Below are 19,400 nucleotides of genomic sequence, written 5' to 3' on the forward strand. Positions count from 1 at the left end.
ATAAAATTGGTACTGTGAATTCCCAGTTTCATTGGAAACACTTAGATCCATCCCATATTATTCCCCATGTGTCCAGTACAGTCTTCATTCTATATCCTGACCTAAAAATAAAACAGCAAGTTTAAAGATTAATAACATCTGAAAACTGTATGTGATCCTATAGTTTCTTTGTCACCACATTTTCAATGTTACCAAATTTTGAAATAGAACCCAAAGGCCCCAAGTAGGATTAAGCCCCCTTGTGGCTGATGCTGCATGAACATATAGAAAAACAAAGATAATTAGAGATGTGGTGACAGCTAGCAAATTGTCAAACCAAAGAATTTATTTCTGAAGGAAGGGCCTGGGTTATATTCCTAACTGTCCCACTAACATTATGTAGGAATTTGGACAAATTTACTTAAACTCTTGGTTTTTTAGTTCACTCATCCTTCACAACTTTGCAAATTGCTTATAGATTAAAAATAACAGATGTTATGTACATTCAAAGGGTTATTGTTATGTCATATGCTGTAGTACATAAGCTTGGCCTAGGAAAGGATGTCTTAAAGTTAAATGTACATCCTACCAAGTTTCATAGATCTTCAAAGTAAAAAAAAAAAAAAGATACATAGGACCAAAGACTTGCCTGTAGTGTAACTCCCAGGACAGAACATTAATAACATTAATGCTAAAAGTTATTTTTATCCACAACATGAGCAGGGTTTTTGTTTCTTTCTTTCTTTTAAACGACACACAAGCCAATTCAGACAGTGTAAACGGGTACTACTCCACTAGTGCCTTAGCCACAAGATGTGTCAGGAATCATGGTTTCTGTTCCCACTTTGGTCAAGAGCTTCCTATACTTTGCTTAGGAAAACTAACTTAGAGCTTACAGATCATTGTATGGACGCTTATTTGGATGCACAAGAAGACTGGTCTGGTCAGAAACAGGATTGCCAAGTAAAATTGACCTAATCAACATTAGAAAATGTATGCATCTGAATGTCTATATATTTTAGAAATGTGCATCGGTCTGTCTGTCCATCTGTGAGTCTGTTTGTTCAAGAACTCTTCCTATATGATAAGAGCTAGGAACACAAAATTTGGTAGGCAACTTTCTCTTATACTAACTTAAATCAATGCCAGGGTTTGGCTGTGCCAGGAAAACCAGAAGTGCCAGGAATGGGACTGTTTTCCCTAAGATGGAAAGGGAGGGGCACAGAGAGGATGATATGAATGGGAGGGGCATAGAGAAAGGAGGCATGTGATAATAAGAGTGGCCACTGTGGGCAGCCACACCACCAAGAGAGTGGCCATTAGAGCTGGGGCTCCAACATCTTTTCTGCTAACCCGACTGGATAAGTCGTCCCCCTGTTCCAAAACCTTCCCCTTGGCCTTTGGCTGCAGCACTGGAGGAGCTGGGGTGTGGGGAGAAAAGGTTCTAGCAGCTGGGAGGAGGAAAAGAAAGCCCTGCCCGATGAGAACCTCTGCCCTGAGCCCATCCTCATCCCCCAACCATCACTCTTGCATCCCACACACACTCCCAGCCTCCTGCCCTGCTCCACACATCCCTAAGGCCCTGCACTGATTCCTGCACCCCTCCATTCCCAGCCCCCTGCTGAGAAGGACCCAGGCAATGCTGGGAAAGTTTTTTTCTAATATACACTTGCAGATGTTTAACTACAACTGTTGCTCACAGCAGTCTACAGCAACATATGATTTTCTAGTTTAGACTATACCAGAGGTTCTGAAACTGAAGGTCCTCAGGAGATTCTCAGGGGGTCGGGAGGTTATCTGGGGGACCACAAGCTGCCAGCCTTCACCTCAAACCCTGCTTCACCTCCAGCATTTAAAATTGTGTTAAATATGAAAAAAAGTATTTTTAATTTATAAGAACTCCTGGACTACACCTTAAAAACTACCGGATGGGAAGTACTACAGGACTGAAAAGTATTTCAGCATTATCTAATAAATAAAAGACAAAGCAAAATTCTAGAAGCCAGACATAAACATGAACAGGTAAATTACAAAACATGATATGCAAGTTAGTTCAATGTGGAAGAAGTGAGTCATTGCACACTGGAATATATTATTGAACATGAAATAGTGTAACACTGGTATTTCAGAGCAACATAGGATTATGTATGCCATATTGGCAATACTTCATATCTATTCTATAATTATAGATATAAGATCAGCAGCTGAGCATATATTTTTGCCATTTATAACTGCAATTGTCTGCACATCAGCAGTAATAATCCACGGCACTTCTTACCTACTTTTTTGTTAAAATTTTCCTATGCATATATTTGTAATTAAAAATTGTAGCTGCTTATATTTAAAAAACTCAAAAGAGATATGCAAATAGGATTCTATTCTATTAGATCCTTGAATGTAATGCTGAATTCATATTTATATTACTGTTCTTCATATAGAAACCTAACCTTTCTATCTGTCACACCAGGGTCAGATATAGAACAAATGATACAGAAGCACATTCAGGTTATCGGTTTGCATTCTAAACCTTACAATCTTGTTCTAAATCACTTTGAAACCTTTGTATTTGCAGCTTCTCAAGTACTGGGTTAAGGATCATATATTCCAACCTCCCAATGAAATTCATAGAAAAAGATAATTCCATATTGTACATGGCAGGTAGCTCAGTGCAGTTGTGATACTTCACTTGGAACTGTGCTATATATTCAGTGTGGGCACAGAACTGTCAGCATCTTTTGTTATTTGTCCTCTTTCTTTCAGTTCCACTATTCACCCTTCTTTCTGACTTTGCTCTATCTTCCTGACAGAAGAAGCAGGAGAGAGACCATGACCTTAGCACAGGGTTAATAAACATTTGCTGACAGTCTCTCTTAGATTAACTGTATAAAGTACGTACTGCAAATTTGATCACTGCATGTTTCCAATTTTTTCAGAAGACAAGTTTATTACTGATGCACTGAGTTAGAAAACTGCTGCTAGCAATTCACTTAAAATTAAAACTACAGTTCTAAGCAATATATAAAGCAATATAAACTGCAGCATTTAGATTAGCCAAACTGTGAGATATAGGTATTTTAAATGTTGATCACCAATAGCATTAATGCTATGGTTTCTTTCAAGAGAAATATAGAATCCACAACAAGATTATAGAAATATGTGTAACCCTTCTGCCGGGTAGGCCTGGCAGTAACCAGGGCTGGGTTCAATATCTTGCGGCCATCACACATAGAACCGGCTCAAGCCCCCACCCAGTAATCTGGGAAATTCACGCACCCCTGGGCGCCTCTGAGAGGCAATGCTTCCCCACTCGCAAGCACTGAGTCTGAGTGTAGGAAAGAAACATTTAATGAAACAGAAAGAGAAGTCATACGGCATTAACTTGGGGGAAAACACCACAAACAGAGTTCATAACCCCAAACCTGAGCCAAGGCCCCACCACAGCCAAGAATCGCCCGAAGTCCAAAAAGTCCGACACCCCAAAGGTCTCTGTCCCTGGTCCATGCCACCCAGAGTCCCAAAGTTCACCTGCAGGGTTTCACCTCCCAACCTGGGTAGAAATGGGGGTCGGGGAATAGATAGGGGGCACCTTATACGAAACTCCGCCACACTCCACCAGCTGTCTCGTTCCACGCCTCTGGATGCTCCACTGGGCACCTGCCGCCACTCCACACCACGCCGCTGATGGCCGCTCTTCGCCTGTCGCCGCTCCATGCCACGCCGTTGATGGCCACTCTTCGTCTGTCGCCGCTCCACGCCACGCTGCTAGTCGCCGCTCCTCACCTGTCGCCGCTCCACACCACGCCACTGGTCGCCGCTCTTCTCCTGCCGCCGCTCCACGCCACGCCGCTGGTCGCCACTACTTCACTGGTGCAACAGGCAAACTCAGCCAAACCAGTAATTTCAGCTCTCAGTGATTTCAACTCTTTAGCCACCAGCTGGACTGGCAAATGAATCCAGCTTTCACTGGACTAGCAAAAGAAAAGACTCCTCCGGGAGTCTACTTTAGGTCTGTCCTTAAAACAAAGGGGGAAAGGTGCAGGCTGGGCCAATCTTATAGCTCACACCTGGCAGGTGTGAAGCAGGCTGACTCAAACCCTTTAACCCTTTCCCCCAGCTCTGTCTACTCAACTCTGGAAGGGGGGGGGGGGGAACTTGTTCTTCCAAGACCTCTTACCATGATGGTGGTGTCTCTCCTGTAAGCACTGGTGGCATGTTTTACAGTTCCCACATTTAGGGGTAGCATGATAGTTACCCCCACAACAGTCCCAAATTATATACACTTCTCCACATTCCATTCCAACACTGACCTTCCATCAGCCCTGGCTGAATGGGATTTACATAGCCACACCTCAGATTCTCTTCTGAGCAGTATTTACATGTCAACAGTTAATTACCTTGCAGAGCTAAACAACTGTAGTGGGCACACCCACCCCTCCTTTTAGCTGGCTGACAGCAAGCAGCAGTTCAGCCCCTGTTTACATCTGTATAGGAAGTAGCATAGCAGCAGATTTTTGGTGGTATGGCAGGAGGGAGGAAGAAGTTACACTCAATTGTTTCAAAAAAGATAACAGATCGCAGACCCTAATAATCAATACCCAAACACAAAAATTTATTAAGTCAAAGCATTCTACTCTCCAGACAGTGTCATTCTTTTAGTCTTTTCTCCTCTCTTCTATTGATAAATAGTTAGTTTTCATCACCAGATGCTCTCTCCACAGATATGGTGGGGTTCAGCCAGTCTGCAGGTAAGGTAAGTGTGCTGCATCTTGTCATAATGCCATTCTGTCCAATAAATCTTTTAAGCCTAACTCACTTAACCTGCTAGCTCAGTTCCTTCTGACACGAAAGCTAGTCAGCTAGTCTGTGACACTCTTCGGGTGATTCTACACCTTTATCTTCTGCTATCATATATTTCACATTGTAAGAGAAACTTGTAGAAATGGTTCAGAGTGGACTGAAATATATATTGGTAGGATTTTTCATAAACACTGGTCTGTAAAGCCAGGTTATTTGAATCCAATTGTAAATATACACAGAAAGAGAAGAAAATTACTTATTAAAAATAATCTTGTAATTCAGAGGATTGTGACCTCATCCAGAGTTATGAGTAGGGCCCTAACAAATTCACCACAATGAAAAACATATCACAGGCTGTGAAATTGGGATTCCCCCCATGAAATCTAGCATTTGTATGCTTTTATCCTCTATTATACAGCTGTCAAACTGGGGGCCCTAACTCAAAATAACACAAGGTTATTTTAGGGGGGTTGCAGTATAGCCACCTTTACTTCTATGCTGCCCTCAGAGCTGGACAGCCAGAGAGCATTGGCTGTTGGATCAGGTCCTCAGCTCTGAAGGCAATGGCCAGGTATGGGATTGCTAGCAGCCACCACTTAACTGGTTCACCAATTAAATGGGATTTTACAACCCTATTCCCCCAAATCCTTGTATGGGTCTTGACCCTTACAATTACAACACTGTGAAATTTTAGATTTAAACAGATGAATTTATCATTTAAATTAATTAAATGTAAATTTTAGATTTAAAATTTAATTTACATTTTAGATTGAAATAGCTGAATTTAAATATCTGATTTTAGAATTTTAAAATTTTCAATTTACAAGTCTTATGACCATGAAATTCACCAAAATGGACCATGAATTTGGAAGGGCCCTAGTCATGAGGAAGAATATAGTTGTGCAATGAGAACAAAGAAATTACTTCTGTCACTCAGTAAGAGAAAAAAATGTATATGCATCAATCACAAAGAGGCATAAATAGCAAATAAAAACGCTAGAAATGGTCAAATGGTTTTAAAAGCATTCCTTCTATCTTTTGTGCCATTTGCAAACTTTATCAGTGATGATTTTATGTTTTCTTCCTGGTCATTGATAAAAAAGTTAAACAATGGAGAGCCAAGAATTAATCTCTCCAGGACCATGCTATAAACATATCCACTTGACCACGATTCCCCACAATTACATTTTGAGAGCTGTTAGCCAGTTAATTTTGTCTCGTTCTTGGTTTTTAACCAAAATGTGCATCAAATCAAATCAAATGCCTTGCAGAAATCTATTACATCAACACTATTAACTCTATCATTCACATTTATACTCTCATTAAAATATACCAATCCATAGCGTGCTAAATTATTTTAATAACTTTTTTTAACTCTTGTAAAACTGGCTAATGGGATAAGATGGAAGAAAATTCCTGTTAAACCTTCAGTAATTTTAGGGTCTTTCCATAATTTCTTTCAACTTCCATAGAGCTCATGTTTCAAGTAACATTCCCATTGTCAGTGACAGCTTGTTTCCTAGATAGCCCAGCCTGCAGAAAAGTATCAATTCTTTTAAAAGCAACAGTGTAAACTTTATCATTGTATCTCAGAATTCACCTCCTGACTTCATACTGAGAAAATGACTTTACAGCCTGTTTAGGATCATTTATGTTGAATGCTTTCTCTAATTAAGCCAGGAGAGCAGTCGGAATATAAATGTTTTAACAAACATTTTAAAACCTGGTATTCAGTTCCAGTGAAGCATGATGATTCTCCCGGTTTTGTTAGAGTTGCCTCAGAATGTGTCGTCAGAAATTTTACAGCTACCAATATCTTAGTGTGACTGCTTTCTCTTTGGTGCTCGTAAGAGAGCATATATCATCATTCAGAGTTTGCTACAGAAATCTTAGAAAAGTAAATATAATTAAATGGAGCTGAAAACTAGTTTTAACTGAACTTCCTAAAATTACTCTTTGTGCTGAATGCATGCACAACTTGGTTTATGGGTGCATTCAAAATACATAATTACCATAGCCAATAGCCCTTGTTTCACAGAGCCTGGCCCATACCAACCAGTCCTTAGTAATTATAGTCCTGGCCAAAGTCACAGGCTTATGAGACACAGCAGGAGGCGGCAGCAACAATAGAGGGCTGTATCACAGCAGCACCTCTCTTGCCTGCTCAGCAGCCTCTTTCCCACCCCTGTTGCTTGCCTCACCTAATGCTAATTCCAGTCCTGGCCCCCCTGCAGCTCCTTCTTCTATATTCTGCCTGATGCTGAGAGATGGCCAGGAGCAGCAGCTGGCATGAGTTCTAAAGCCAGCCCTATAAGGTTTGGTAGCTGAAGAGGAAGCCTTATCAAGAGTGGAGAATCCCTGTAGTGGGACAGAAAGGTAAAGGCAGAAAACTTATGGAAATGAAAAGAAGTGAGGACAGAGAGATTTTCATTTCACACAGCTCTCCTGCTTCTGGAAGACTAGCTGCCCCTAGACTCTTAGGCTTGTGTACATACAACAGTTATACCCCTGTAACTATACTGTAAGGGAGAGGAATAAATTATACCACTATGAATGTATCCACATGTGAATACATCTATTGATATTCACACACTAACCAAGCAAAAAATCAAGCAAAAATTTTATATAAGCCACATATGACAGGATCAATGCACAAAGCGGACAAGTAAATTCAATTGGGGCTTTACAAGCACAAATATGTCCTAAAGTTCACCAGAAAGCACATGAAGTCATCCAATGGCTCAGAACCTAGCAGCTGATGGAATCTACATTTATTTAGAAAATTGGCCCTTAGTAAATATGGATGGACCCTCATCCAAGCAGCTGGGATCCACTTCTGCAGCAGGCGGCTCATGGAGGCTACTCCTCCCCCCCCCCCCCCCACTTTTTTATTAAAAATTAGTCAGTTAACTTTAGGTGTACCCTAGATAATATACCAGCTGCAGGCATAATTCTATAATCATAATGAACAAAAGGCATTAGGGGATATCCCCCAAAATGCTTCCTAGGCCCATCCAGAAATTTCTCTTAAGTAATCACTGAAACATTAAACGTGTTTTGTTAAATCCTTCTCTAGGCACTGTGCTAAAGAAAAAAAAACCCAGAAGATATGTTTGAACAACAATTACAAATCAGCTGCATCAACAGTTCTCCAAGTTTATTTCTCAGTTTTCCCCACAATGATTTAGATTACTACATGGGTTGACAAATAATGTTTCCTAAACATTATTTGCATTAGCAGACTGTAGCTGATTTCATAGTTTCTCTAAAAACATCCATATCTCACCATGTCCTGAATCCGCTATGAAAATAATAAACATATTCCATGGAGGTGTAGTTTGGGGGGATTAAATGACTTGTTACCTTGAATACATCAAAATGCCCACAGAGCATGGACATGGACCACAACATGAGTGCATTCAGCAGAAAGGTTAGATTTAGAAAAGTTAGTTAAATATTTTATACACTTTACTAGTTTACAGAATCATCTTTATTAGAAGGGAGAATTCTTAAATAGTTAAATTCTGTCCTATAATAATAGATGAACTTTCATGTAATATTTTCCTGTAAGTAATAGGATAAATTTACATCAATGATGAAAATTTTCCATCTTGAACATTGTATTCAAATTATGCTTTTTTTAACTGTATCTATTGCACATGTAAATGGCAGAAGGTTAAGGGAATCTACTGTTGAATTTACAATTAAAGTTCAACAGCAGCTAAAGAAAATAACTGCAATACACAGGTGCCTCCAAGTGGTACACTGGTAAACTGCAGAACTTTATCACTAAATAGCTATAAGTATTTACTTTTATTAACTGTTGCTAAAACCTGCAAGTCAAAACAAAACAGAAATAAGAATCCACAATTGAATCTATAACTATTGTCCTTTTACATCAATAGAATTAGATGGCACATTCAGTTTTCTCTATTACAAAGAACATGCAATGTTTGAAATGCTGCAGTCCATTGATGTTCCCATAAAATAAACAGTTGATGGTATTAAAAATTAAATTTATCAGTAAAAGGCCTCAGAGAAAAAAATATGAATTGGTTTAAATACAATAAAGTCACGTCTGTCAAGTGCATTTGGCTGCCCCTGATTTGTTCAACATTATTATTGACCAAATGATTGAAACAATTCACTAGCTAAATACTGGGGGTGGTACTGCATGACTTCTACATAGCAGTCCTGAGAAATACAGATGACACAACTATAATAGAATCCTCATGAACGAATCTCAGTGTATTTCTGGAAGATGCAAGTACACTTGGTCTTCATGTCAACTGGAAGAAGACCAAACTGATGAAAATGGACCTCTACATCTACCCATTGTCATTGATAGACAAGAAGTAGAATTTGTCAAGTCATTAGAGCATCTTTGCTCTGTTAGCAAGGAGAGAAGCTGCCTTACTGACATGAAACATTGCAAGAGAGTTCTACAGATGAAGGAAGAATGACTATGCGGCCCTTGGGGTGAATTTGTTGTTTGTTCATTTGTTTGTTGTGTGCTAACTGCTTGCCATGTGCCCGCTTGACTGAAATTTACACTGCAATCTGTTGTGGGGGGGCATGTACTGAGCCTAATGGACTGCCAGGCAAGTTGAGAGTTTCTTAACGAGGCTTTGATCCCTAATTCCTTTAGCAGCCCTTACCCAAGGAGTAGGGCTACCCAAGGCAAACAGTGATTAAAATGACAACTTCTAAGAAACCAGAGGAGCTAGCAAACAGGAGTTTTGCAAAAGAGTTTAGAGAAGGAACAAGAGAGACAGATATACTTAACATTCTATAAACATTGGCCAACAAACATCTCACACATTAAAAAAAAAAATCAAAACACAAAACCGAAAAGCTATAAGAGTAAAAATAATGCAGGCAGAAGTCTAGCAGCATGGGGGAAGAGGGGAGAGATTCAATTTATTGCATGACTGCAGCATGCATAATCACCTGCCTTGTGGTAAATAGAGAGGAATGGCAGAGTAGTTTGTGCTGATGGGGGAGTGGCATTATATGTGAAAGGAAGCATAAAGTCAAATATAATAAAAATATAAATGAATCAAACTGTACCCGACTCTCTACGGATAGAAATGCCATTCTTGATTAATCAGAATATAGTAGTATGACTGTACTACTGTCCATCTGATCAGTTTGTTGATAGTGAAAACTCAGTAATGGGGGATTTCAACTATCCCCAAATATACTCAGGACAGGAGGTAGAGAGAAATTTTTAGACACTATTAATGACTGCTTCTTGGAGCAATTAGTCCTGGAGTAATTAGTTTAAAACTAATAAAAGAAAGTTCTTCTTCACACAGCATGTAGTCAACCTGTGGAACTCCTTGCCAGAGGAGGCTGTGAAGGCTAGGACTATAACAGAGTTTAAAGAGAAGCTAGATAATTTCATGGAGGTTAGGTCCATAAAAGGCTATTAGCCAGGGGATAGAATTGGTGTCCCTGGCCTCTGTTTGTCAGAGGCTGGAGAGGGATGGCAGGAGACAAATCGCTTGATCATTGTCTTCGGTCCACCCTCTCTGGGGCACCTGGTGCTGGCCACTGTTGGCAGACAGGATACTGGGCTAGATGCACCTTTGGTCTGACCCAGTATGGCCGTTCTTATGTTCTTAACCCATAGGAGGTGAGGTAATTCTTGATTTAGTCCAAAGCAGAGTATAGAATCTGATCCAAGAGGTGAATACAGCTGAACCGCTCAGTAACTGTGACCATAATGTAATTAAATTTAGCATTCTTGGTCAGAAGTGTACACACACACACACACACACACACACACACACGGAAACTATACAAAAATGAGGTAACTACTTAAATGGAAATCAAAAGGAAAAGTCACAAAAGTAAAATAAAAAAGAAATAGTAACACTACCAAAAAATGCCTCCATGGCTGAACAAAAAAAAAAAAAAAAAAAAAAATATGAAAGAGGAGAGTAGAAGCAAAAAGGGCATTCTTAAAAATTAGAAGTAAAATCCTACTAAGCAAAATAGAAAGGAACATAAACTCTAGCAAGTCAAGTACAAAAACATAAGTAGTCAGGCCAGAAAAGCATTTGAAGTACAACTAATGAAGACATAAAGAATAACAGCAAAAATATTGTAAGGGCACTATAAGCAGAAAACCTGTCAAATGGTCACTATAGCCACTGGATGGCTGAGGTGTTAGAGAAGCACTTAAAGGAGACAAGGCCATTTCAGATAAGCTAAATTAATTATTTGCATTCATGTTCATTGCAGATGATGTGAGGGACATTCCCAAACCTATACTATTATTTTTAAGTAACAAATCTGAGAAAATGTCCCAGATTGAGATGTCAACAAAGGAAGATTAGAAACAAAATGATAAATTAAACAGTAATAAGATACCAAGACCATATGACATTCACCCAAGAGTTTGAGGGAACTAAAATATGAAATTTCAGAGCTAATAACTATAGTATGTAACCTCCCACTTAAATCAGGCTCTCTACCAGAGGAATGGAGGATAAAAAAAAAGCTTTATTTAAAAAAGCCATGCTGGAAATTATAAGCCAGTAAGCCTAACTGGAGTACCAGGTGAAAAGGTTGAAACAATAGTAAAAAATAGAATTAACAGACACATAGATAACATGATTAGTTGGAGAAAAGTCAACGTGGCTTTTGTAAAGGGAAACCATGCCTCAGTGGTGGTGCAGGGACTATTTTTATTATAAGGATGCTAAAGGCAAAAACCATGTATTTGCATTATTATTACTACTCCAAGCCAGGGAATGTGGTAACACCCCTAGTTCTAGCACCTCTGAACATAAGAGCATAAGAATGGCCATACTGGGTCAGACCAAAGGACCATCTAGCCCAGTATCCTGTCTGCCGACAGTGGACAGCACCAAGTACCCCAGAGAGGGTGGACCGAAGACAATGATCAAGCGATTTGTCTCCTGCCATCCCTCTCCAGCCTCTGACAGACAGAGGCCAAGGACACCATTTTATCCCCTGGCTAATAGCCTTTTATGGACCTAACCTCCATGAAATTATCTAGCTTCTCTTTAAACTCTATTATAGTCCTAGCCTTCACAGCCTCCTCTGGCAAGGAGTTCCACAGGTTGACTACATGCTGAGTGAAGAAGAACTTTCTTTTATTAGTTTTAAACCTGCTATCCATTAATTTCATTTGGTGTCCTCTAGTTCTTCTATTTAGGGAACTAATAAATAACTTTTCTTTATCCACCCTCTCCACACCACTCATGATTCTATAGACCTCTATCATATCCCCCCTCAGTTTCCTCTTTTCTAAACTGAAAAGTCCCAGTCGCTTTAACCTCTCCTCATATGGGACCCGTTCCAAACCCCTAATCATTTTAGTTGCCCTTTTCTGAACCCTTTCCAAGGCCAAAATATTTTTTTTTGAGGTGAGGAGACCACATCTTCTCTAATATGTTATAATTCTTTGAGGGGGTCAATAAACATGTAGATAAGGTTGACCCAAAGGATTTTGTGTATTTGAACTTTCAGAAAGCTGTTCACAAAGTCCTTTATCAAAGACTCTCAAGCAAACTACGCAGTCATGTGATGAGAGGCAGAGGTGAAAGTAACTTCAACTTCTTACAGATACTGTCCTATTGTAACCACCCCACTCCCCCTTGGAGAGAACAGAGTAGGGAGGTTGTGATAGGACAGTACCTGCAAGATATTTAAGTGTGAGATGGAGTGTGGGGGGCTCAGGCCCTAGAGGGTTGGGGTGTGTTGTGGAGCTAAAGGATGGGGGTATGAGGAGGTGCAGAAGTCAAGGCAGGGCACTGGGAGGAGTTAGGAGTGCAGAAGTCCAGGTAGGAGTGGGGGGCCTCAGGGCAGGTGTATGGAGGGCTACAGGACTCAGGGAAGGGGGTTGTGGAGTGTAGTGGATTTAAGAGAAGAGGGTTGGGGACATGGGGCTGGAACTCAGGGCTGGGAGTGGGGCTACCACACTGCCTGATCTCTAGCCATGTGCCAGGGCTGACTGGAGCAGCAGGGACCATGCTGTTTAGCCACCCGAGCACTGAAGCGGTGGGGACCACACTGCCCAGGAGCCAGATCCCTGGAGTGGCCAACTACCTGGGCACTGGGGCTAAAGCCTGTGTGCGCTGTGGCAACACAGCCTAGGGTGGCCACTGGCAGCATCCAAAGCCTGCCCTCCAGCTGCGCAGTCTCTTACCGGTGCACTGCACAGGGATGCACTGGCTTACTTTCACCTTTGGAGAAGGCCCTCTCATGAGTCAGCGAGCTGGTTACAAGATAAAAGAAAAAGGGTAGGAATAAATTGTCAGATTTCACAGTGGAGAGAGGTAAATAGCAAGGTCCAGCAGGGATCTGTAGTCTAGGACCAATACTGTTTTTATCATCTTCAGAAATGACCTGGAAAGCAAGTAATCGTTGAAATAGCAAAATCTGGAGATGATACAAAATTACTTAAGATAATTAAATCCAATGCAGACTGGGAAGAGCCACAAATGGATCTTACAAAACTGAGTGACTGAGAAACAAATGGCAAATGAAATTCAGTGTTGATAAGTGTAAAGTAGTTTATACTGGAAAACATTCTCAACTACACATACAAAAAGATGGGATCTAAAATTACCACTCAAGAAAGATTTTGGGGTCACTGAACAGTTCTCTAAAAACATCTGCTCAATGTGCAGCAACAGTTTAAAAAGCCAACAAAATGTTAGGATCTATTAGGAAAGAGATAATGCCAATATATAAAGCCATAGTGCACCCACACCTTGAATACTGCAAGCAGTATTGGACACCCCATCTCAAATATTTATATGTATTAGAATTGGAAAATATTCAGAGAAGGGCAACAAAATTATAAAGTGTCAGCAGTTTCCATATAAGGACTGGGACCATTCATCTTGGAAAAGAAATGACTAAAGGGCGATATGATCGAGCTCTATAAAATCATGCATAGTGTGGTGAAAGTGAATAAGGAAACATTATGTATCCCATTCACATAACACAAAAACCAGGGATCGCTCAATGAAATTAGTAGGCAGCAAGTTGAAAACAAACAAAAAGAAGTACTTCACTCAATACACAATCAATCTGCGGAACTAGTTCTCAGGGGATGATGTGAAGGCTAAAAGTATAACTGGGTTTTTTTTAAAAGTATTACATAAGTTCATGGTTATTAACCATGATTGTCAGAGACACAGTGCCATACTCTGGGCATCCCTCAGCCTCTGAAAGCCAGATATTGAAACTGGAAAACAAGAATGGATTGCTCACAACCTACCTTTTTCGGTTACTTTCCTCAGAAACTTCTGGCATTGGCCTGCTGTCAGAAAACAGAATACTAGACTAGGTAGACCACTGTTCTGACCCAGCATGGCCATTCTTAGATTTTTAATGTGATCGAGCCAGGTGACATTTGAATCACATGGTTTTTAACTCACCTACATGCCACTAATTAAACTAAGGATCAAAAATGTGATTTGTACTGAAAAGCCTTTATGGCATCAATGAATCAATTTGAACAAAGAGGCATATCTATCAAGCAGCAGTAGCTTCTGTCCTTTGAAGATCTCAGAAGGGTAGCATGTTAGTCTGTAACTTTTAAAACAATGGGTAGTCCCGTGGCATCTTAGAGACTAACATATATCATGAGCTTTTGTGGGCAAAACCTACCTCTTCAGATGAGATAGATGAGATAGTCTTGAGATTTTGTGGGGTTTGCCCCCAAAAGCTCATACTATATATATATTTTGTTAGTCTCTAAGGTGCCATAGGTCTACTCTTCTGTCCTTTGGTAAGGCTCTGAAACCTCAGCTGTCTACACACAAATGCCTCAGGAGGACAATTTTGGCATGAAATTATAATGATGTATTGAACACACAGTAATTACATGTTATGAACAAAGATATCATGTGTTAGACCAACCAGCCTCCAACGGCTTCACACATAACAACTCTGACTCAGATGGCTTGGCCATTTGCTCTGTAAGCTACAGTCCATGCCAAGCCACCAGCTTTATGTGTTTGATCCAATAAAAGCTGCATAGACTCACACATAGCTTCTGACCTTGCACACCTCAGCCTTAATCTAGCACTGGAGGCTGAAGCATTGGCAGGAGATTGGGATCTCTGGAAATAGGTGACTCAAAGTGTTCATTGCATGCTTCATGAGCAAGAGAATGAATGAATCACCCATACATACACCATACAGTAACATAAATGAGAATTACCAGTTGTGCATATGTATCTAAAAGGTACCATGTGCACTTTTAAATATAGATTATAACAACAGTACTACACTGAACTCATCAAGCCAGCCAAGACTCAGTGCTAGATACCAGGCAGCCCCTAGCTCCCTAGACTTAAGATGCTCTTAGGGTTGCCAGGGCCTGAACAGATAAATAGGACTTGGAGAAGAAAGGTAACATTCAAGTCTTACACTTTATCATAGAATCATAGGACTGGAAGGGACCTCGAGAGGTCATCGAGTCCAGCCCCCCGCCCTCAAGGCAGGACCAAGCTCCGTCTACACCATCCCTGACAGATGTCTATCTAACCTGTTCTTAAATATCTCCAGAGAGGGAGATTCTACCACCTCCCTTGGAAATTTATTCCAAAATTTGACCACCCTGACAGTTAGGAATTTTTTCCTAATGTCCAATCTAAACCTCCCCTGCTGCACTTTAAGCCCATTACTCCTTGTCCTGTCCTCAGAAACCAAGAGGAACAAATTTTCTCCTTCCTCCTTGTGACATCCTTTTAGATATTTGAAAACCGCTATCATGTCCCCCCCTTAATCTTCTTTTATCCAAACTAAACAAGCCCAGTTCATGAAACCTGGCTTCATAGGTCATGTTCTCTAGACCTTTAATCATTCTTGTCGCTCTTCTCTGTACCCTTTCCACTTTCTCCACATCTTTCTTGAAATGTGGCGCCCAGAACTGGACACAGTACTCCAGCTGAGGCTAACTAGTGCAGACTAGAGCGGCAGAATGACTTTACTAGTTTTGCTTACAACACACCTGTTGATACAACCTAGAATCATATTTGCTTTTTTTGCAGCAGCGTCACACTGTTGACTCATATTCAACTTGTGGTCCACTATGACCCCTAGATCCCTTTCCGCCATGCTCCTTCCTAGACAGTCGCTTCCCATCTTGTACGTATGGAACTGATTGTTCCTTCCTAAGAGGAGCACTTTGCATTTCTCTTTATTAAACTTCATCCTGTTTACCTCAGACCATTTCTCTAACTTGCTAAGGTCATTTTGAATTATGTCCCTATCCTCCAAAGAAGTTGCAACCCCACCCAGTTTGGTATCGTCTGCAAACTTAATAAGCGTACTCTCTATCCCAATATCTACATCATTGATGAAGATATTGAACAGTACGGGTCCCAAAACAGACCCTTGCGGAACTCCACTTGTTATCCCTTTCCAGAAGGATTTAGCACCGTTAACAAAAACTCTCTGACTACGGTTATCCAGCCAATTATGCACCCACCTTATCGTGGGCCTATCTAAGTTATATTTGCCTAGTTTATCAATAACAATATCATGCGAGACCGTATCAAATGCCTTACTAAAGTCTAGGTATGACATCCACCGCTTCTCCCTTATCCACAAGGCTCGTTATCCTATCAAAGAAAGCTATCAGATTAGTTTGGCATGACTTGTTCTTCACAAACCCAAACACTTTAATTAAAGTGTCTCCTGGCAGGCCTAGTTATCAACAAAGAAAAACCTAGCTAAACCTTCCACAAACAGAAACAAAGGTAAATTCTAATAGAAATACAAGAGCCACTATGAAAGCCTGAAGTAGAGATAATATCGAAGTTGTAGTAAAACTTTGATAAATCAATCATAAATCTAGCAGAAAACAAGAGTTATTTCATCCACTTGAGGCTCCTCAGACTTGCAGTTTTTGCTAGTTTGAGATGTAATAAATGTTTTGCTTCATCATACTTTGGTAAGAAAAATTACTTACAAATATCTGGAGTTCTCTGAAGCTAATGGTTTTCAGAGGACACACACAATGCCTGACAAATCCAGGACCAATTTAAAGCAATGCACACCCTGACTTGTGGAAGCAAATTCTCCAACAGAAGACTTGTACCTCCTACAGTTCATAGATTTCTTTTGCCAGTAAAAGTAGCCATGGAACTATCTACTCCCTCTTTTCTTAATGCTTCCCACCTCAGGTTTTAGTCTATATAGTCTCTGTTTAATTAGATAACGTTAACATAATTTGGTAATTTTGGAGCTTTTTAAAGCTTCTTGTTCCCTTCTCAATCTAAAAATAGTAGCTCTGGGGAAGGCTAGTGATAAGATGTCATAACAGATCAGCATGCAAAATTTCTGTAGTAAAGGGTACTTCCTCTGAGATTACTTAAAACTGCCTGGCCTTTACCAGTTGGAACAGATGTGAATGTAAAATGAGACCTAATGTCATCCTATTCTATCATATGAATATGCACAGGCACTTCTGTGATAGCAAAAATATTTTTCCTGTGCAATTTAATTTGTTTTTGCTGCTAAAAAACAACCACTTTAGTCCCACCGGTTCAAATTTCAATCATGCAAAAAGCTTTCATCTACAGTGAGTTGCTCATGCCAAATTCAAGAATACATGAACACAGGAGTCTCCGGCAGAGCTGACTGATCAACATTGTTTAGAATTCTCAAATTATAGTTTTTAGAGTTGTTCTTGAACATCACAACTTGAATGCTCAAATCCTGCAAAGACTTCTGCACATGACTAACTTAATAAAGGAGTGATCTCAGTGAAGTAATAGCTATTATGGTCAAATTATTGATGTCTATGGCATTATTCACATCTATAAAGTCATCCATCTAAGCAGTATAATAATTGAGCATAAGACTGTAAACTGTTCAGAATATTACCAAGTTTTCTTCTGCATCTGGAAGACACCTGGCACTATAGCAACAAAAACAAATTTTTTTTTTATATATAATAATATTATCTTGGTTGAGATGTCATCATTTCCAGCTTTGCACTGTGAAGATATTGCTAATTTATTCCAGCAAAATTTTGTCATTTTTGTAGTGCAGTGCCACTCAACAATTGCAAAAACTGACTCGTTTTTTTCACAAATGGCCAATTATTTTAAGGTAAAACAGTGAAATGCTTTGCTTTGGCAAAACTATAATGTTTCACTAGTAATCCTGATATCTTTGTCAGCCTGCAACTCTCTGCAGGCTTCCACACATATGGAGCATAACCACAAGTTTGTAATGAAAAGTTGCCTTAAAAATACTGGAAATTAACTTAGCACATGTAAAAATCACAAAACAAAATGGTCATGTCTTATATAAAAAGTACATGTATAAACAGCTTACAAAAGGTTAAATGATCAAAAGATCTTATAGACATGAATAGCATGGATTATAGCTTTAAGCACATCAGCAGAGTGTGTAAAAGATGGTTATAAACAACTTATTGACCCGTTGAACTATGTAACAATTGATTAACTATTTATTAAAGCATATCTCAATCATTTTTAAATCTTACTATGTATAAATGTATCTTTAATATACAGTGTGTCTACTAAATCATACTTCCCTGCCATATTTTGCTGGGAAAATATATTCTGTAGGATAATATCTAAGATTCTTATGTCATAAAGCTTTGTTAATAGAGATAGAGTGTTTGCTGCAGCATTACAAAACTTCCTGAAAAGGCTTTCAGTTATGGCCTATTCTTTCCTAGTTGTGGAAAAATACAACAAAGAATGCCTGGATTTAAAATGAAGAGAACTCTTGCAGTTCCCTGCCAACCTAATTACCATAACCTAATAACCCCCGCCAATGTACCATTTATTGAAAATGAGCCCCACCAAAATGACTACAGTACAATAGAAGCTTTAATATTTCTCAAATATACAGAAAAAACCCTCTGTTATCAAACTGATGCTAGTTTGAACTGGCTGAAGTATTGTTGCATGCACCTAGCTCCGTCCAGGTATCAAGGGCCCCAAGAGACTCCCATGGGCCTTAATAACCCTCCTACACAATAAGCAACTGTGCAAATTTTTAAAAAATTATAAGTTCTATTAGCCAAGTAGTCTTGTCTAATATGACTGGGTGATGTGCAAACAGTATCTCCAACAGGAGATACCACATATGTGCTGACTAAGAATGTTAAAGACTAGTTGACTATCTTATAAGCATTTGCTTATCGGATAGTTTTTTGACTAGTCAACAGGCACTTCCACATTCCTCCTTTGAAATGTACAAGAGCCCCAGTGGGACTCCGCATATAGCCCGGAACCAGCAGGAAGTCCTGTTGACTTCGGGCTGCACGAGGCGTTCCTGCTTTGAAATGCACAAGAATCCCCAGTGGGGGCTCTTGTGCATTTCAAAGCCACGGAGCCCAGGATCAGCAAGGGACTCAGAGTCCCGCTCTAACCCTAAGGTTCCATGCTACACTGCATGCTGCTAGGAGCCTGGGGTCAGCTGGGGACTCCCTCTGCTAACCACAGTTGGATTGCCAACAATCATGTTACCCTCTGAGCCAATGTCCAAGTCATTACAGAATATTTGTTCCTCACATAGGTTACTGAGTAGTTCCAAGCTTGAGGAAAAGAGCCTTTTATGAATGAAAAAATATCCATTTAAGGTTTCAG

At 39.9% G+C, this 19,400-nt stretch overlaps 1 protein-coding gene across 4 annotated transcripts in view; it reads right to left on the bottom strand.

Annotated features, from left to right (window-relative positions):
• Positions 1–19,400, bottom strand: part of NEK11 (NIMA related kinase 11) — a 195,594-nt gene that overhangs the window by 169,090 nt on the left and 7,104 nt on the right. The gene's annotated exons all lie outside the window — the stretch shown is intronic.

Source organism: Pelodiscus sinensis, chromosome 2, assembly GCF_049634645.1.
Source record: "Pelodiscus sinensis isolate JC-2024 chromosome 2, ASM4963464v1, whole genome shotgun sequence".
Taxonomy (NCBI): domain Eukaryota; kingdom Metazoa; phylum Chordata; order Testudines; family Trionychidae; genus Pelodiscus; species Pelodiscus sinensis.